This window comes from Cervus elaphus, chromosome 18, assembly GCF_910594005.1.
Source record: "Cervus elaphus chromosome 18, mCerEla1.1, whole genome shotgun sequence".
Lineage (NCBI taxonomy): Eukaryota > Metazoa > Chordata > Mammalia > Artiodactyla > Cervidae > Cervus > Cervus elaphus.
The window spans coordinates 50,179,677-50,201,825 of record NC_057832.1 but is presented as its reverse complement, the minus strand read 5'-3'; the positions used below and the strand labels follow the sequence as shown (position 1 = coordinate 50,201,825).

At 37.2% G+C, this 22,149-nt stretch overlaps 1 long non-coding RNA gene across 1 annotated transcript; it reads right to left on the bottom strand.

The window, feature by feature from the left end:
- Window positions 1-47: 47 nt before the first annotated feature.
- On the bottom strand, window positions 48-21,570 carry LOC122673775. The gene is made up of 3 exons (XR_006334824.1): window positions 21,550-21,570; window positions 16,611-16,612; window positions 48-250 (listed from the first exon to the last, which is right to left on the bottom strand). It is a non-coding gene; the product is annotated as an uncharacterized LOC122673775 (long non-coding RNA).
- Between the last annotated feature and the right edge of the window lie 579 nt (window positions 21,571-22,149).

Genomic DNA, 22,149 nt, shown 5'->3' with positions numbered 1-22,149 from the left:
AACTGTTGCTTCTTGACCTGCATACAGGTTTCTCAGGAGATAGGTAAGGGATCTGGTATTCCCACCTCTTTAAGAATTCTCCACAGTTTGTTTTTCTATCCATACAGTCAAAGACTTTAACATAGTCAATGAAGCAGAATTAGATGTATTTCTGGAATCCCATTGTTTTTTTTATGATCCGATGGATGTTGACAATATGATATTTGGTTCCTCTCCTATTTCTAAATCCAGCTTGTACATCTGGAAGTTCCTTTAGAAGAGATAAACTCCTTAGAGGAAATGGAATAGTCCTAATAGACAACAAAAGATTGCACTTGGGTGCAATCTCAAAAATGACAGAATGCCCTTGGTTCATTTCCAAGGCAAACCATTCAACATCTCAGTAATCCTAGTCTATGGCCCAACCACTAACACTAAAGAAGGTGAAATTCAATGGTTCTATGAAGACCTACAACACCTTCTAAAACTAACACCAAAAACAGATGTTCTTTTCATTAGAGAGGGCTGGAATGTTAAAGTAGGAATTCAGGAGATACCTGGAGTAACAGGCAAGTTTGGCCTTGGAGTACAAAAGCAGGGCAAAGACTAATAGAGTTTACCAAGAACACTTGGTCATAGAGTTTGGTAATAGAGTTTACCAGAGAACACTCTGGTCATAGAAAACACTCTCTTCCAACAACACAAGAGATGATTCTACACATGGACATCGCCAGATGGTTAATACCAAGATCAGATTGATTATATTCTTTGCAGTCAAAGATGAAGAAGCTCTATACAGTCAGGTAAAACAAGACCAGAAGCTGACTGTGGATCAGATCATGAACTCCTTATTGCAAAATTCAGACTTAAATTGAAGAAAGTAGGGAAAACCTCTAGGCCATTCAGGTATGACCTAAATCAAATTCCTTATGATTATACAGTGGAAGTGACAAACAGATTCAAGAGACTAGATCTGATAGACAGAGTGCTTGAAGAACTATGTACGGAGTTTTGTAACATTGTACAGGAGATGGTGACCAGAACCATCCTCAGGAAAAAGAAATGCAGCAAGGCATAATGCTTAGTGCATCTAATATCTTTATTTAAGAAGTCTGATCATAAGTTAATAAAGAGAACCTCTATATTCTAGTCATTTTATTTATTGCCAATCATAGTTAAATGAATAATTCAACTAAGTATTAATTTTTGTATGTATGACATAAAATAGCACTCAAATTTTACTTTCTTTCCCATATGGTTAGCCAATGAACCTTAGCACCAGTTATTTAAAAAGATGCTACACTTTCTCTGTTGCTCTGCAGTGTTACTGTTGTTAAAACTCAGTGTTCGTGCTTTTTTTTTTTTTAATTGACATATAACTGACATATAATACTGCATTAATCTTAAGTGTACAACATAATGATTTGATATATATTTATACTGCAAAATGATTACCAGAATAAATTTAGTTAGTATCTATCACCACACATAGTTACAATTATTTTTCTTGTCATGAAAGTTTTAAAATCTAATCTCTTAGCAACTTTTAAATGTACAATACAGTATTATTAACTATAGTTACTGCACTGTACATTGCATCCCCAGGATTGTTTGTGTATTTAATTTCTCCTTTACTTACTATAGATATATGTAGCTATCTCACAGGACAAGATCTCCTGTTATTCTTACTCCTGACTATTCTTGGTCTTATGAATTGACATATAAATTTAGAAAGAACTTTTCACTTTTGACAAAATCCTGTATTTTTCATGGAATTCCATGAATCTGTGGATCAGTATAGGAAGATCTGACATTTTTTCAATTGATGAATTTTCCAGTCCGTTAAACTGTTATAGCCTTCCTTTAGGAGCACTCCATTTAATATGCCTCAATTATGTTTTCTAGTTTTCTTCTTCATGTTCTTGTACATATTTTGTTATGTTTACTCCTAAATATTGGATTTTGTGGGTTTTATAAAAGATATTTTATTTAAATTTTCATTTCCTAATTCTTTTAGCTAGTATATAGAAATGCAGATTTTTAACACTGAGTTCATGCTTTGTTAGTTTAATAATTTTATCTGCAGACACTTTTGGATTTTTCTTCTTAGATAATAGTATAACATATAACTCTTAGTTTTGTGGCTCAGATAGTAAAGAATCTTCCTGCAATGCAGGTGATCCAGGTTTGATCCCTGGGGAAGATCCCCTGGAGAAGGAAATGACAACTCACTCCAGTATTCTTGCCTGAAGAATTCCATGGACTGAGGACCCTGGTGGGTTATAGTCCATGGGGTTGCAAAGAGTTGGACACAACTGAGCGACTGACACTTCCTCTTTTTTCCAATCATTGCATTTCATTTTTTCCCTACCTTTTGTCATTTTTAGGACTTCGAAGTACAAAGTTGCATAAAGAGATAATAAGAGTATCCATCTTTTGTTCCTATTGTCAAAGACAAAACTTTCAACATGTCACCAATGTGTATGATGATATTTATCTTTATTTTATTGAATTATCCTTTTATAGTAGATTATAAAAATCACCTTGCAAAACTATTAATAGCTGCTAAAAATTGTTTTATTAAGAATGAATGGGGGGAGGAGCTAAGATGGCAGAGGAATAGGATGGGGAGACCACTTTCTCCCCTACAAATTCATCAAAAGAACATTTGAATTCTGAGCAAACTCCACAAAACAACTTCTGATCGCTAGCAGAGGACATCAGGTGCCCAGAAAAGCAGCCCATTGTCTTCAAAAGGAGGTAGGACAAAATATAAAAGATAAAAAGAGAGACAAAAGAGTAAGGGATGGAGACCCGTAATGGGAAGGGAGTCATAATAGAGGAAGTTTCCAAACACCAGGAAACCCTCTCACTGGCAGGTCTGGGGAAAGTTTTCGAATCTCAGAGGGCAACCTAACTGGGAGGAAAAATAAATAAAACCCACAGATTACATGCCTAAGAGCAACTCCCAGCAGAAAAGTACCCCAGATGCTCGCATCCACCACCAGCAAGTGGGGGCTGAACGGAGAGGAGCGAGTGGCATTGCTTAGGAACAAAGGAAGGACTGAGCAATTCCAGCGAAGAGCTAGCTGGCGCCGGACCCGCCCATCCCCCCGCCAGAGGCGGGAGGCAGGGGGGAGGGGAAATGGGCAAACGCGGCTCCAGAGATGGCATTCCTACCAAACTGCAAACAGGCTTCCAGTTTCTAACCAAAGACTTCTTGAGATTCTGGATGGTTGACATCTGCCGGGAGGGTCGCAGCTAGAGACTAGCTCCCCAGAACAGACACAAGGCGCACCCAACCACGCGGAAACTGAGGCTGGGACCGCTGAGGGGAGAAGACGCACCGCACCGGGGAGAGTGCTCTCGTCAAGCTCCTGGCTGCCTGAGCTGCTCGGCCGGGGAAGGCACAAAATGCAGGCCCAACTGAGTCTGCGCTTTTGTGGAGTACCCGAAAACTGGAACCACACACAACTCAGGGCCCGCTCCCTCTAGAGCTGCCTGGAGCCTGAGCAGTGTAGACGGGGAAAACACACACGTCCGCCGTGAGTGGGGGCAGACCCAGTGTGGCCGGAACACTGCGAGTGCTCCCCACACAGGCCAGCTATATCTGTCTGCAGCGCCCCTCCCTCCCCACAGCACGACTGAACAAGCGAACCTGAACAAGAGACCACCTCTGCCCGCTTGTGTCAGGGTGGAAATTAGACACTGACGAGACCTGCAAACAGAAGCCAAATAATCAAAGGGAACCGCTTCAGAAATGACAAGGGCAACAGACTAAAATCCCTGTAGTTAACACCGACTACACCGGAAGGGGCCTATAGATATCAAGAAGTGTAAGCTGGAACAAGGAACTATCTGAAACTGAACCGAACCCACACTGCCTGCAATAGCTCCAGAGAAATTCCTAGATATATTTTTACTATTCTTTTTAATTAAAAGAAATTTTTTTTTGCTTTTTCTTCTGTTTTTTTTAAATTATATTTTTTCTTTTATTTTCTTTTAAAATTCCCTATTACTCCTTAATTTTCATTTTCTTTTATTTTCTTTTAAAGTCCTCTATAACTCCTCTGCTGCTGCTGCTAAGTCACTTCAGTCGTGTCCGACCCTGTGCGACCCCATAGACGGCAGCCCACCAGGTTCCCCCATCCCTGGGATTCTCAAGGGAAGGACACTGGAGTGGGTTGCCATTTCTTTCTCCAATGTGTGAAAGTGAAAAGTGAAAGTGAAGTCGCTCAGTCATGTCTGACTCTTCGAGACCCCATGGACTGCAGCCCACCAGGCTCCTCCATCCACGGGATTTTCCAGGCAAGAGTACTGGAGTAGGGTTATTACTCCTCTACTACTCCTTAATTTTCATTTTCATATATTTTTACTATTTTTTTAATTAAAATTTTTTTTCTTTATTTTTTCTCTTTTATTTTCTTTTAAAGCCCTCTATTACTCCTCTATTACTCCTTAACTTTCATTTTTATTTCACTATAACTTGCAAAAAAGAGACCCTATTTTTAAAGCAAACTTCATATATATTTCTTAATTTTTTTGTGTTTTTGTTTTTAATATTGTATTTTTAAGAGTGTAACCTCTACTCTAGATTTTTAATTCTTTGTTTTTCAGCATTTGATGTCAATTTTGGACATTTAAGAATTCAATATTCAGTACCCATTTTTACTCAGGAGTGTGATGATTACTGTCTCCCCCTTTTGACTCTCCTTTTTCTCCCCCAGATAACCTCTATTTCCCCCCTCCCCCTTCTCTTCTCAATCCAATTCTGTAGATCTCTGTGGGTGTTCTTGGCTACGGAGAACACTTAGGGAACAGAGTACTGTGTACATCTGTCTCTCTCCTCTTGTGTCCCCCTTTTTCTCCTCCTGCTCATCTCTATCTCCTTCCTCCCTCTCCTCTTCTTCATGTAATTCTGTGAACCTCTCTGGGTGTGCCTCACTGTGGAGAATCTTTTCATCATTAACCTAGAAGTTTTATTATCAGTGTTGTGTAGTTGGAGAAGTCTTGAGGCTACTGGAAGAATAAGACTGAAACCCAGAGGCAGACTTAAGCCCAAAACCTGAGAACACCAGAGAACTCCTGACTACAGGGAACATTAAGTAATAAGAGACCATCCAAAAGCCTCCATACCTACACTGAAACCAACCACCACCCAAGAGCCAATAAGTTCCAGAGCAAGACATGCCACGCAAATTCTCCAGCAACGCAGGAACATAGCCCTGAGTGTCAACATACAGGCTGCCCAAAATCACACCAAACACATAGACCCATCTCAAAACTCACTACTGGACACTCCATTGCACTCCAGAGAGAAGAAATCCAGTTCCACGCACCAGAACACCAACGCAAGCTTCCCTGACCAGGAAACCTTGACAAGCCAATCATCCAAACCCACCCATTGGGAGAAACCTCCATAATAAAAAGGAACCACAGACCACTAGAATACAGAAAGGCCACTCCAAACACAGCAATCTAAACAAGATAAAAAGACAGAGAAACACCCAGCAGGTAAAGGAACATGAAAAATGCCCACCAAGCCAAACAAAAGAGGAGGAGATAGGGGATCTACATGAAAAAGAATTTAGAATAATGATAATGAAATGATCCAAAATCTTGAAAACAAAATGGAGTTACAGGTAAGTAGCCTGGAGACAAGGATTGAGAAGATGCAAGAAATGTTTAACAATGACCTAGAAGAAATAAAAAAGAGTCAATTAAAAGTGAATAATGCAATAAATGAGATCAAAAACACTCTGGAGGGAACCAAGAGTAGAATAACGGAGACAGAAGATAGGATAAGTGAGGTAGAAGATAAAATGGTGGAAATAAATGAAGCAGAGAGGAAAAAAGAAAAAACAATCAAAAGAAATGAGGACAACCTCAGGGACCTCTGGGACAATGTGAAATGCCCCAACATTCGAATTATAGGCGTCCCAGAAGAAGAAGACAAAAAGAAAGGCCATGAGAAAATACTCGAGGAGATAACAGCTGAAAATTTTCCTAAAATGGGGAAGGAAATAGTTACACAAGTCCAAGAAACCCAGAGAGTCCCAAACAGGATAAACCCAAGGCGAAACACCCCAAGACACATATTAATCAAATTAACAAAGATCAAACACAAAGAACAAATATTAAAAGCAGCAAGGGAGAAACAACAAATAACACACAAGGGGATTCCCATAAGGATAACAGCTGATCTATCAATAAAAACTCTTCAGGCCAGAAGGGAATAGCAGGACATATTTAAAGTAATGAAAGAGAATAACCTACAACCCAGATTGCTGAAGCCAGCAAGGATCTCATTCAGATATGAAGGAGAATTCAAAAGCTTTACAGACAAGCAAAAGCTGAGAGAATTCAGCACCACCAAACCAGCTCTTCAACAAATGCTAAAGGATTTTCTCTAGACAGGAAACACAGAAAGGTTGTATAAACGCAAACCAAAAACAACAAAGTAAGTGGCAATGGGACCATACCTATCAGTAATTACGTTAAATGTAAATGTGTTGAATGCCCCAACCAAAAGACAAAGACTGGCTGAATGGATACAAAAACAAGACCCCTATATATGCTGTCTACAAGAGACCCACCTCAAAACAAGGGACACATACAGACTGAAAGTGAAGGGCTGGAAAAAAATATTTCACGCAAACGGAGACCAAAAGAAAGCAGGAGTCTCAATACTCATATCAGATAAAATAGACTTTCAAATAAAGGATGTGAAAAGAGACAAAGAAGGACACTACACAATGATCAAAGCATCAATCCAAGAAGAAGATATAACAATTATAAATATATATGCACCCAACATAGGAGCACTGCAATATGTAAGGCAAATGCTAACGAGTATGAAAGGGGAAATTAACAATAACAAAATAATAGCAGGAGACTTTAATACCCCACTCACACCTATGGATAGATCAACTAAACAGAAAATTAACAAGGAAACACAAACTTTAAATGACACAATGGACCAGCTAGACCTAATTGATATCTATAGGTCATTTCACCCCAAAACAATCAATTTCACCTTTTTCTCAAGTGCACACAGAACCTTCTCCAGAATAGATCACATCCTGGGCCATAAATCTAGTCTTGGTAAATTCAAAAAAATTAAAATCATTCCAGTCATCTTTTCTGACCACAATGCAGTAAGAGTAGATCTCAATTGCAGGAAAAAACTGTTAAAAATTCAAACATATGGAGGCTAAATAACACACTTCTGAATAACCAACAAATCATAGAAGAAATCAAAAAAGAAATCAAAATATGCATAGAAATGAATGAAAATGAAAACACAACAACCCAAAACCTATGGGACACTGTAAAAGCAGTGCTAAGGGGAAGGTTCATAGCATTACAGGCTTACCTCAAGAAACAAGAAAAAAGCCAAATAAATAACCTAACTCTACACCTAAAGCAACTAGAGAAGGACGAAATGAAGAACCCCAGGGTTAGTAGAAGAAAAGAAATCTTAAAAATTGGGGCAGAAATAAATGCAAAAGAAACAAAAGAGACCATAGCAAAAATCAACAAATCTAAAAGCTGGGTTTTTTTAAAAGATAAACAAAATTGACAAACCGTTAGCAAGACTCATTAAGAAACAAAGGGAGAAGAACCCAATCAACAAAATTAGAAATGAAAATGGAGAGATCACAACAGACAACACTGAAATACAAAGGATCATAAGAGACTACTACCAGCAGTTCTATGCCAATAAAATGGACAACTTGGAAGAAATGGACAAATTCTTAGAAAAGTATAACTTTCCAAAACTGAACCAGGAAGAAATAGAGGATCTTAACAGACCCATCACAAGCAAGGAAATCGAAACTATAATCAGAAATCTTCCAGCAAACAAAAGCTCAGGACCAGATGGCTTCACAGCTGAATTCTACCAAAAATTTAGAGAAGAGTTAACACCTTTCCTACTCAAACTCTTCCAGAAAATTGCAGAAGAAGGTAAACTTCCAAACTCATTCTATGAGGCCACCATCACTCTAATTCCAAAATCAGACAGATGCCACAAAAAAAGAAAACTACAGGCCAATATCACTGATGAACATAGATGCAAAAATCCTTAACAAAATTCTAGCAAACAGAATCCAACAACATATTAAAAAGGTCATACATCATGACCAAGAGGGCTTTATCCCAGGAATGCAAGGATTCTTTAATATCTGCAAATCAATCAATGTAATACACCACATTAACAAATTGAAAGATAAAAACCATATGGTTTCTCAATAGATGCAGAGAATGCCTTTGACAAAATTCAACATCCATTCATGATTAAAACTCTCCAGAAAGCAGGCATAGAAGGAACATACCTCAACATAATAAAAGCTATACATGACAAACCCACAGCAAACATTATCCTCAATGGTGAAAAATTGAAACCATTTCCTCTAAAATCAGGAACAAGACAAGGGTGTCCACTCTCACCACTACTATTCAACATAGTTTTGGCCACAGCAATCAGAGCAGAAAAAGAAACAAAAGGAATCCAGATAGGAAAAGAAGAAGTGAAACTCTCTCTGTTCGCAGATGACAGGATCCTCTACATAGAAAACCCTAAAGACTCTACCAGAAAATTACTAGAGCTAATCAACTAATATAGTAAAGTTGCAGGACATAAAATTAACACACAAAAATCCCTAGAACAAATAATTTCACAATTTATATGGAAATACAAAAAGCCTCGAATAGCCAAAGTAATCTTGAGAAAGAAGAATGGAACTGGAGGAATCAACCTGCCTGACTTCAGACTATACTACAAAGCCACAGTCATCAAGACAGTATGGTACTGGCACAAAGACAGAAATATAGATCAATGGAACACAATAGAAAGCCCAGAGATAAATCCACGTACCTATTGACATCTTATCTTCGACAAAAGAGGCAAGAATATACAATGGAAAAAAGACAACCTCTTTAACAAGTGGTGCTGGGAAAACTGGTCAACCACTTGTAAAAGAATAAAACTAGAACACTTTCTAACACCATACACAAAAATAAACTCAAAATGGATTAAAGATCTAAATGTAAGACCGGAAACTATAAAACTCCTAGAGGAGAACACAGGCAAAACACTCTCCAACATAAATCACAGCAGGATCCTCTATGACCCACCTCCCAGAATATCAGAAATAAAAGCAAAAATAAACAAATGGGACCTAATGAAACTTAAAAGTTTTTGCACAACAAAGGAAACTATAAGCAAGGTGAAAAGACAGCCTTCAGAATGGGAGAAAATAATAGCAAATGAAGCAACAGACAAAGGATTAATCTCAAAAATATACAAGCAACTCCTGCTGCTCAATTTCAGAAAAATAAATGACCCAATCAAAAAATGTGCCAAGGATCTAAGCAGACATTTCTCCAAAGAAGACATACAGATGGCTAACAAACACATGAAAAGATGCTCCACATCACTCATTATCAGAGAAATGCAAATCAAAACCACAATGAGGTACCATTACACGCCAGTCAGGATGGCTGCTCTCCAAAAGTCTACAAGCAATAAATGCTGGAGAGGGTGTGGAGTAAAGGGAACCCTCTTACACTGTTGGTGGGAATGCAAACTAGTACAGCCACTATGGAGAACAATGTGGAGATTTCTTAAAAAACTGGAAATAGGACTGCCATATGACCCAGCAATCCCACTTCTGGGCATACACACCGAGGAAACCAGATCTGAAAGAGACACATGTACCTCAGTGTTCATCACAGCACTGTTTATAATAGCCAGGACATGGAAGCAACCTAGATGCCCACCAGCAGATGAGTGGATAAAGAAGCTGTGGTACATATACACAATGGAATATTACTCGGCTATTAAAAAGAATTCATTTGAATCAGTTCTAATGAGATGGCTGAAACTGGAGCCCATTATACAGAGTGAAGTAAGCCAGAAAGATAAAGACCAATACAGTATACTAACACATATATATGGAATTTAAAAAGATGGTAACACTAACTCTATATGCAAAACAGAAAAATAGACACAGATGTACAGAACAGACTTTTGGACTCTGTGGGAGAAGGCGAGGGTGGGATGTTCTGAGAGAATAGCATTGAAACAAGTATACTACCAAGGGTGAAACAGATCACCAGCCCAAGTGGGATGCATGAGACAAGTGCTCAGGGCTGGTGCAATGGGAAGACCCAGAGGGATGGGATGGGGAAGCAGGGGGGAGGGGGGATTGGGATGGGGAACACATGTAAATCCATGGCTGATTCATGTCAATGTATGGCAAAAACCACTACAATATTGTAAAGTAATTAGCCTCCAACTAATAAAAATAAATGAAAAAAAATGAATAGGGAGTTTTATTAAATGTATTTTATTTTGCATCAGTTGCGAGGACCAACCTGTGTTAATGTAATAATTGTATTGATATTTAAATCCTTAATCAATCTTGTATCCCTAAGATAAAACCAGTCTGGTTATATTTTTTGTTAGTATTCTTTTTAGTACTTTTAAAAATATAGGATCTTGAATGAGAGTTGCATGTATTTTTCTATTTTCATATTGAAACAGAATTTTATATCAATGGCAGTATTTGCTATCTGCCCTGGAGAAGAAAATGGCTACCCACTCCAGTAGTCTTGCCTAGAGAATCCCATGCTCTGAGGAGCTTAGTGGGCTACAGTCCATGGGGTCATAAAGAATCGGACAGGATTGAGCAACTAAGACTTTCACTTTCAAGACTTGTGCAGTGTGGTGATGTTTTTCTTTCATTTGGAAGGTATTGCTATGATTAGAATTCTTTTTAAAAGTTTTCCATAATTCATGGATGATGTCATTACATTTTGGAGTTTCTTTTTCTAAGAAAAAAGCACTGTATTTTCTTTTTACTTATTTTTTTGGCCACATTGTTCAGCGTGTAAGATCTCAGCTCCTGCACCAAAGACTGAAACCCAGCCACTGCAGTGAAAAGTCCAGAATCGTAATCATTAGGCCACCAGGGAACTCCTTATAATTTCTCTAAATTTACGTTTTTATTCATGTTTTCCTTTTTGTTATTGTTTGCCAGTTCACCAATTTTTAATTTTTTCTTCTGGGTTTAGGGACGGAAAGAAGGCAATGGATGAAATTGATGAGGAACATATCAATATTTACAGTAATATAAATAATGTAATGTCCTATTTTTGATATTGGGTGGTGAATTTTACATATAGAAAACACCTTTTTGTACACCAAAATATGACATATTTTAGAAATTTTTAAAAATCATGTGGTAATAAATCTATCATTCAAATTCAAGGAAAATACTGCTCATGCTTTCTATTTTGTCCTTCTGCATTTAGATGTGTTTAACATAAAAATTCTACTGCTGACACTTTAGGTTACTCTATTGAGATTTTTTTTTTTTTGATAGTACAGCTCCTTTCCTTCTACTTCCTTTTTTATTTTGTCTGGTTCTGCTTGAAATGAACTGCTGGAATATAAATTGATGGCGAATGTGCTGCACTCTACAATGGCAGAGGCTATCAGTCTTCATTATATCAAATAGCCTCTGCTATCCTGTCATCTGTCTTTTTCAAGGGGACATCAGTTACCCAAGACACAGAGATACTGTAAGGCCATTGATAATGTTTGTCATCAATTTGATTTATGGTTTTAAATAGATTAAGTATACCTTGAAAACTAGGCATTGATTTAAATAAATCAGATCTGCCTGTGAGCTTATAAAAACACAGTAAAAATCTACACATTAAACTCTGTGTGACTAGGCCATTACAGTGCTGTCTGGATGTACTATTCCTCTAAATTAAATGACTAAGCTCACACTCTTCAGCTTCCTGAATTCATTTTCAAAGCTATTTCATTTTTTGTTCAAATACCTAAAAATGGAAATATCTATCTGCTTGAACTAAACTTAATATTTAAACAGATTCAGCTTGAGTAATATCCACGTGTAACTAGGGATTTAACTCTTTAATCAGTCCAGGTTTGCAAGTAGAATTTTGGGGAGATACTGTGTTTATACAAAGTTGTTTTCTTCTGTATTAAAAAAAAATGATCAGTTCAGTGTGTTCAGTAGCAAGGAAAAGTGAGTAAGTTATGATAGCTTAATGAAGATTCAAATCCTGATAGAAATACAAAGAATTCCCTCAGTGAAATGTTGGAAAATACGCCATATCTTAACTCTAAGAGGGCAGGAAGTTCAAATGAATTGTTTGAGCTTGAATAGTTATTATGCAAAGATAAGGATCATAAAAGTCTTAAAGATTTCTCCTTATAATTATATCCATATATAGCATTCCCTTTTTATTATAATGAAATATTTTCAGCATGCTAAAAAATCATACTAAATAGATTCCCAAGTGCCCACCTTCTAGCTTAAATAATAATGCAACTATAATTAAAACTTCCTTTATCAGTTCAGACCTGTTCAGTTGCTCAGTCGTGTCCGACAATTTGCGACTCCATGGACTGCAGCACACCAGGCCTCCCTGTCCATCACCAACTCCTGGAGTTTACCCAGACACGTCTATTGAGTCAGTGATGCCATCCAACCATCTCAACCTCTGTTGTCCCCTTCTCCTCCTGCCCTCAATTTTCCCCAGCATCAAGGTCTTTTCAAATGAGTCAGCTCTTCGTATCAGGTGTCCAAAGTATTGAAGTTTCAGCTTCAGCATCAGTCCTTCCAATGAACACCCAGGACTGATCTCCTTTAGGATGGACTGGTTGGATCTCCTTGTAATCCAAGGGACTCTCAAGAGTCTTCTCCAACACCACAGTTCAAAAGCATCAATTCTTCAGTGCTCAACCTCCTTTATACTATTTCTTGATTCCATTATCCTTTTTCCTATAGTTTCTGGAGGTATATAAATTTAAAGTTCATCACTATCCCAAATTTAAAGTTTATTATTCCCATGAATATTTTGGGGTTTTGGTAAGTTTTGAACTTTTCTATAAAAGTAACATTCTGCAGTTAAATTATATCAATATACTTTTTATTTATTTATTTATTTTAATTGGAGGATAATTACAGTATTGTGATGTATTTTGCCATACATCGACATGAATCAGCCACAGGTATACCTGTGTCCTCCACCATCCTGAAACTCCCTCCCATCTCCCTCTCCACCCTATCCCTATGGGTTGCCCCATAGCACCGGCTTTGGATGCCCTTTTACATGCATCGAACTTGCACTGCTCATCTATTTTACATTTGGTAATGCACATGTTTCAATTATTACATTTTTGAATTTTATTTATGTTGATGCTATTTTCCGTACTTCATTAATTTCGTTGTACATCTATTATTCTCTTGATAAATTGCTAAGTATTTCACTTTCTCATTACAAAAACTCAGCAATATATATGCTTGTACATGCCCCCTTGGTCTTAAAAAGTTGAAGTACAAAAGAATAGACAGAAGTGGCAAGGAAGAAGAGAATAAAAGAAAATATCCAAATGTATCACAAATGCAAGTATATTGTTTCAAGTAACTTTTATTTTTCCTCTAAAAACTTTGTGTACACAAGATTGTAATACAGAAATTATTTTTTACTGTGGATGATGGTAACATAGTTTTTAAAGTACTGCTCTAATATATGTGAATATATATTTATATATATGTTTATTTATATATATTATATAATTTATAATATATTAACATATTTCATATATTCATATATATATATAAATATAAATATCACAAATCTAATATATGTGAATACATACTGAATTCTTGGATAGTAGGCACTGGCATCTTTAATGTAATGGATGTTCCAAATTCCACTCCAGAATGGTAGAGTCTGTTAATTCCTCCAGCAATGAGGTTTTGTTGCTCCATATTCTCTGATGCTTATCAGGCTTTTGATAGTTTCTTATTTTAATCTGGATTGTTCTTACAGATGATGAGGCCAGATTATCTATTGAAATTCCTATTAATTTTATTTTCCTTTTCAGTGGCCTTCCCATCCATAGTTTTTGCTACCTGTCTCTATTTTTCTTAACTATTTGCAATTTGTTTTCTCATTATTATATGTGGGAGTTCTTTATATATCCTTGATCCTTGTTCTTCTGATGTCACTGGGATTTCCCAGGCAAGAATACTGGAGTGAGTGGCCATTTTCTTCTCCAGGGGACCTTCCCAAACCACGGATCCAAACTGACATCTCCTGCATTGGAGTTGGGTTCTTTACTACTAAATCACCAGAGAATGAATAGATATTGATACATTATCATCTACTGTAACCCATCTTTTATTCAGATTTCCTTCATTTTTACCTAATCTCATTTTTCTGTTCCATGATCCCATCAAAAATTGTAGATTACATTCAGTAGCCATATCTCCTTAGGTTCCTCCTCAGATTCTCATATTTTTCTTATTTTTGATAACCTTGAGAGTTTTGAGGGGTACTGGTGAAGTATTTTGTAGACTCTCTAATGAAAGACTGACAGTAATGGTGAATGACATTATGCTTTTGTCAAAATCCATATAATTTTACATCACAAAGTATATTTTAATACATATAAAAAATCTAAAAAGCATTTAAGAGGTTGAGAGAACCCACGATGAGTGTAGAATGTGACAAGAGAATCTAACTATATTACAAGTGTATGAAGCAACCTAACAGAAGAGGATGGGGAGAAGATATTGAACTAAGTAGTTTTTGAAAATGAGAATTGTCTGTAAAAATAAATATAAAAGGAAGTCTGTGCAAAGACACTAGTTAATAAAGTTGTATATCACAATGGTACATTTAGTAATTTGGAACTACTATGTATATATTGAATCAAACAAATAAATAATGGATGGTGAGAGCCAGTTTTTTCATTGATGGAGTAGGAGGTTACAGATAAGAAAGAGGAAGTTAGATGTGTCCATAATCCGTATGGTAATAGATTAATGTTGGAGGGATCAGCACGAACTACTATTTAGATTAATATAGATCGGAGAAGGCATAATATAGATACAGATGGCTAAATTGGGAAATATTCATAGATATATGTGTATATACATATACAAACACACACACATATTTCCTTGCTCTATCAACTAGGAGAACGTAGAAGCAATGATATACTAGTTACAACAATTAGATGTGTTGTTGTTGCTGTTCAGTAGCTAAGTCATGTCCAATTCTTTGCAACCCCGTGGAATGCAGCATGCCAGGCTACCCTGTCCCCTATCTCCTGGAGTTTGCTCAAATCCATGTCCATTGAGTCAGTGATGCTATTCAACCATCTCATCCTCTGTTACCCCTTCTGCCCTCAATCTTTCCCAGCATCAGGGTCTTTTCCAATGAGCAATTTTCCTTACATCAGATGGCCAAAGTACTGGAGCTTCAGCTTCAGCATCAGTCCCTCCAATGGATATTCAGGGTTGATTTCCTTTAGGATCAACTGGGTTGATCTGCTTGCAGTCCAAGGGACTGTCAAGAGTCTTCTCCAGCACCACAATTCAAAAACATCAGTTCTTCAGTGCTCAGTCTTCTTTATGGTCCAACTCTCACATCCATACATGACTGCTGGAAAAACCATAGCTTTGACTATACAGAGCTTTGTTGGTAAAGTGATGTTTCTGCTTTAATATGCTGTCTAGGTGTGTTATACCTCTCCTGCCAAGGAGCAAACATCTTATATTTCATGGTTCCAGTCACCATACACAGTGATTTTGGAGACTAAGAAAATAAAATTTGTCACTGTTCCCACATTTTTGCCTTCTATTTCCCTTGAAGAGAGGGGGGGGGTCAGATGCCATGATCTTAGTTTTTTGAATGATGAATTTTAAGCCAGCTTTTCACTCTCCTCTTTCACCCTCATCTTTAGTTCCTCTTCAGCACTCAGATATCAGTTTTAATATCATTCTCTAATATAAAGAACAAGGGACCCTTGAAAAATGGCTAATTCTAAGAAGTGGGCCAAGAATATGCATGATGAGCTTCCAGTGTTTTGTAATGTAGTGCCAGAAAGTAAGGTAATTCTCATTTCTCTCCATCTCCACACCACACACACACACACACAAATAGAATGTTTCAAAGGGATTCAAGAGCAAATTGAAAGTTGAAATATCCAAAGTTGAAATAATTTGAGCAACAAAAAAGAAGGTAGTAGTGGGTTAGAGCCTAAAGTGTAAAATAAAGATCCATGAGTCCATACTGACATAAATGATTGAAAAAAATAACTAAGTGATGAGAACAGAAATATCCTCGATGCAGAAGAATTCCAAATAATCTATGTAGCTATTCTGCCCTTAAGAAGTCTGGAGCAAAATTCCCTACTCCTCAAGTTGTGCTGAACAGAATGACTTCTTTCTAAAGATTACTGTATGGAAAGGGGAAAAAGCACAACTTTACAGTGAAGAAGCTTGACAAAGACTCTCAACCAAGAGATCAATCAACATCAACAATGACAAGTCATGCTGCTAATATATAACTTTGATATGATGTGATGACAGTGTAGTGTCTATAGATTTTATCTCTGTGGTCTTTTACCCCAAATTCCATTCCTTTACTATGCTCAATTAAATATAAGACAAATGCCAACTGAGGCATTATTCTATAAAACTACCTGACTGGTATCCCTCGAAACTCTAAAAGTCATCAAAAACAACAAAAATCTGAGAAACTGACACATCAAGAGGGACCTAAAGAGATAAGACTACTATTTATGTAGTATTCAGGATGGGATCCAGGAATAGAAAATAGAAAAAAGAAAGATTTCTATTTTCTATTCCAAACCTGGTGGTTCAGACAGTGAAGAATCTGCTGCAAAGTAGGAGAACCAGGTTCTATCTCTGGGTTGGGAAGTTCTCCTGGAGAAGGAAACGGCTACCCACTCCAGTATTCTTGCCTGGAAAATTCCATGGACTGAGGAGCCTAGCAGACTACAGTCCACGGGGTCGCAAAGAATCGGACACAACGGAGTGACTAACACACTGGATGGGTCCTGGATTAGAAAATAGAAAATCAAGATTAGGTTAAAAATGAAGGAAATCTGAATAAAATATGGGTTATAATAGGTAATAAAGTCTTACTATTTATGCCTCTGTGTTTTTGTGTGAAGCTATGAACCGTAGACTAAGTATAAAATCCAATGCTATGCTAATAATGAGAAATATGGTGTATATGAGAGGGCGAGAGAGGAAAGGAGAGAGGAAAGAGGGTCTCCTTAATTCTTGTATGCTCGCCAAGGTAGTTTTTTTTTTTCCTTTCGAATTAGATTAGTACCCTGTAAAAGATTCATGGTCTTCCCCAATGACTCAGTGGTAAAGAATCCACCTGCAATACAGGAGATGTGGGTTCAATCCCTGGGTCAGGAAGATTCCCTGGAGGAGGAAATGCAACCCACTCCACTATCCTTGCCTGTAAAATTCCATGGACAGAGGAGCCTGGTGGGCCACAGTCCATGGGGTCCCAAAAAAGTCAGACATGCTGAGCAACTAAGCAACAACAAAGAAGCATACAACTCATGCATTTCAAAATCATAGTAAAATAATGTCTACTCATTATTTGAATTCTTGACTCAATTCCAGTGTTTGGAGGAAGGTGGTGTCCCCATACCAGCAACCAATGCTCTGGACACTTAGCTGGGTGTCCTACAATAAAACTCAATTCTGACACTATCTACCCAGTGATGGCATCAAATGCCCTAGGTAAATGGCTCAGTCCTGTGAGACTGCCCTCCACTTCAGAGGAAAATTGCAAACACAGGTTGCTTCCTATTCTTCTAATTGACTAGGTATAAATTAGAGGTTCCCATGTTCTCCTCCTTGGGTTTGATTAATTTGTTAACGTGACTCACAGAACTCAGGAAACTCATTTACTCACCATATTACTGGTTTAGTACAAAGACTTTTAAAGGATAGAAATAAAGGGCCATTCAAATGCTGGAGTATTCTTGGGCTTCCCTGTGGGTCAGCTTGTAAAGAATCTGCTCTGCCATTCAAGAGACCTGGGTTTGATCCCTGGGTTGGGAAGATCCCCTGGAGAAGGGAAAGGCTGCCCATTCCAGTTTTCTGGCCTGGAGAATTCCACGAACTGTATAGTGCATGGGGTTGCAAAGAGTCATATACAACTTCACTTCACTTCAAATAAAATTTATCTTTGATAATAACTCTTATTCTGAGAAAGACCAATTTGAATCCTGATGAAAAGATACATAGGATAAAGTCCCAAATAGAGGAGTTTCTGCCCTCATGGAATTTAAGGCCAGGCACAGAAGAAATCATTTGTTCTATGATGAATTTTCTATTATGCTTTCATTTGTATTTCATCAAACTGACTTCTCCTACAGCTGTCTAGCAGCACTATCAGCATGTGAGACTATTGATTTATGGCAAATTACTGAACATGGTCACCTACTAGAAAACTGAAGGTTAATGTAAAAGCTCAGTGAAAAGCATGTTTTAATTTTAATTTATTTTATATATCACAGGATTCAGCTCCTGAGGTAAAAGAGAGTTTTATTACTCTTATTATAATGCCTAGTTAAAAGATAAAAACTAAAAGCCGATGATGCTTGCTAATATTTCTACTTTTTTAATACACGTAAAGGCTTCCCTGATAGTTCAGCTGGTAAAGAAGTCACCTGCAATGCAGGAGACCCCAGTTCCATTTCTGGGTTGGGAAGATCTGCTGAAGAAGGGATAGGCTACCCACTCCAGTATTCTTGGGCTTTCCTGTGTCTCAGCTGGTAAAGAATCCATCTGCAATGCAGGAGGCCTGGGTTTGATGGCTGGGTTGGGAAGATCCCCTGAAGAAGGGAAAGGCTACCCACTTCAATATTCTTGCCTGGAGAATTCCATGGACTGTATAGTTCATGGGGTCCCAAAGAGTCGGACACGACTTTCACTTTCACTTTCAAAGGTTGATTCTAAACTACACGTAATAATGTTATTAGTATGTTGTCCGTTGGAATAGAGTTATATACATGACTTTCAGATTACTTTAGTAATATAGATGGTGACTTTAAACTGGCTTATTCCTAGTCTCATGATTAATGTACTTTGTGGCCAGCAGATCATGGTTATGAATAGTGAATTGAGATTTTGGTGATGCCTATGACCATTGCAAGAGAAAAGTCAGAAGTTACAGATGGGAATTGATACCAAGATATGATTTTAATAACACCAAATTACAACAAATGAAACAAGTTAGTCATAGATACAGAGGTAAAATTATGACACAATGATTCTCATTATTCCCAGTGGACATTTAAAAATAATAACTATAGCAATTGGTTTCTTCTTCTATTTTGATAAATGTTGTTAATAATACTTTATATTTTCAGTTTGTAAATGTTTTCAAGTGTAATTCAAGGATTGACTCTGACACTTTTAAATGTAGGAATATCTGAGGCACAAATTAAAGTAAAATAATGGGAATAATTTTATGAAAGAGAGATATCCAATTCACTAATTTTGACTATCTAAACTGGATTACTGCAGTGTAATACATGAGAGATTTTTGTGAGCATAGTAAATTAAAAAGACTAAATCACTACATTATCAAAGTCTTATTGAACAAAAGTGTTAAAAGATAAAACTTCAATTTCAACTTATTTTCAGTGGAATAAAATAAATTGCTCAAAATTTTAAAAAGAAATTGGAATGATAATCGCAACTTAAAAGATAAGAGAACATGTTGGTAACTTAAAAGTCTTAAGGTAGTTGAAAAAGTAGAAGTTTAAATCTGGCAAAATGGAAGATTTAAATGGAGGTTTTGAAATGAAAGACATACTTCCCTTTTCATTAGAGTACAATTATTTTTCTTACTTTATCGTGACCAACCAAACTTAGTACAAATGGTGCAAGACTTTTTCCCAAAACTTAATACAAGTGATGCAAATGCAAGATTTATTTTTTCCTTTAGCATGTGTGTGACTATTACTGATTGAAGAGTTTTATTTGTTCTCTTTGTTTTAACAGCATAGTGGTGCTTTACCTTACTTGAAGAAACCTCAATCTGATTCTTCAAAAAAGCTCAGTAAGCGATAATACCTACACTAAATTTTAATTCACTTTTGAGAACTTTCCTTAGATATCTTCACTTTTGATTTTCCTTAGATATTTCTGGTAATTTGAAAAGGATGCACCACAAATCAATTCTTAAAATAATGCTCTTTAGTGTCTCTTATTTGTGAATCTCAACATTTCTATGATAGACTGTGTTATCACAGATTCATAACATGACTGTAATTTAGCAAGTCACAGGCAAGAAACTTGTAGCACATTTTTATTTAATATATTAAGTTATATTTTAATTTGTTAAAATTGGACACGATTATAACATGAATTCTTAGTGGTTACATAGGCTTGCCAATGTGATTTCTTTTGTGATTACTAGTGTACTGATTTTTTTCATCCTATGAGAAAGAGAATTGCTGATATGAACTAGGAGGTTTGGTTGAATGATATTTTCATAGTTTTGACTTCATATTGAGCTGTTTAAGGGTCATCTTGAATTAGTAAATAGTACCTTATTCCAGGATTAAAGCCCTCTTTCTTTAAGATAACATTGTAGATGTATCACCTTTTTGTCACACTAATACTGATTTGCAAATAGCACAGGAGTGCAGTAACTCTAGGTATCTATATGTTTACTGACTCGTTGGACACGAGTTTGAGCGAGTTCCGGGAGTTGGTGATGGACAGGAGAGCCTGGTGTGCTGCAGTCCACGGTGTTGCAGTCAGACATGACTGAGCAACTGAACTGAACTGAACTGATATGTTTCCATAGACATAGAGACCAGAAACATTATCCATAGGGAGCTAAACAGACTCCTTTTCAGTGGTCCTAAGAGTGCTGGTTGTACTGAGCCTCTCTGGTATAGGACTGGTGAGATAGTCTGTCCCTCAGTGCTCATTCAGGCAGCTATTTATTGACAAATTGACTTCCACTAGACCTTGAACCTCAGAATACACTCACTTTAACACATCTGCAAACTAAATGGCACACACACAGACACCATGACAGTTTCAAGGCTGACCATAAGGGTCAAAAAGTGGGTGATGGCCCAATTCCTGGAAATCTGCCCCACCTTTCCCAGATAGCTGGACTACCCCTCCCACTCATAGCCTGTGAAATTACTCACCTCTATAAAAACTGACAACCCCACACCCTGTGTGCCACTCTTGCCTTCTGAGATGGTCCACACTCTGTCTGTGGAGTGTGTTTCTCTCTAAGTAAATATACTCCTTACCTGTCACTTTGTCTTTGACTGAATTCTTTCTGTGATGAGACATCAAGAACCTGAACTTCATTAAGTTCTGAGACTAGGTGTCTGATCTTAGTTAGACTGTGGGTTCAAGTCCCAATCTGAGTTACATGATTTCAGTTCTGCTAATAATATAGTACACATTACAATAATACTGAATATTTTTTATTAAATGCACTTTTCATAGGATAATACAGTGTTATGTATTTTTAAAGAATCGTCTTCCTTAATCATCATAGCAATCCCAGGATGTGGGTACTATTAAAATGTTTTACATTGAACGGTTTCAGAACAAACTTCCCCCAAATTATTTTGAGATAAAGGTAAGCAAGACCCTGTGGATTCAAGAGAAACATTTGCCCCTCCCTTAACTACTTGTTCACGGTTCATGTATTGCTGAAGCCTGGCTTGGAGAATTTTGAGCATTACTTTACTAGCATGTGAGATGAGTGCAATTGTGCAGTAGTTTGATGTTCAAACTGGTTTTAGAAAAAGCAGAGGAACCAGAGATCAAATTACCAACATTTGCTGGATCAGCGAAAAAGCAAGAGAGTTCCAGAAAAACATCCATTTCTGCTTTATTGACTATGCCAAAGCCTTTGACTGTGTGGATCACAATAAACTGTGGAAAATTCTGAAAGAGATGGGAATACCTGACCTGCCTCTTGAGAAACCTATATGCAGGTCAGGAAGCAACAGTTAGAACTGGACTTGGAACAACAAACTTTTCCAAATAGGAAAAGGAGCACATCAAGGCTGTATATTGTCACCCTGCTTGTTTAACTTATATGCAGAGTACATCATGAGAAATGCTGGGCTGGAAGAAGCACAAGCTGGAATCAAGATTGCTGGGAGAAATATCAATAACCTCACATATGCAGATGATACCACCCTTATGGCAGAAAGTGAAGAGGAACTAAAAAGCCTCTTGATGAAAGTGAAAGAGGAGAGTGAAAAAATTGGATTAAAGCTCAAAATTGGAT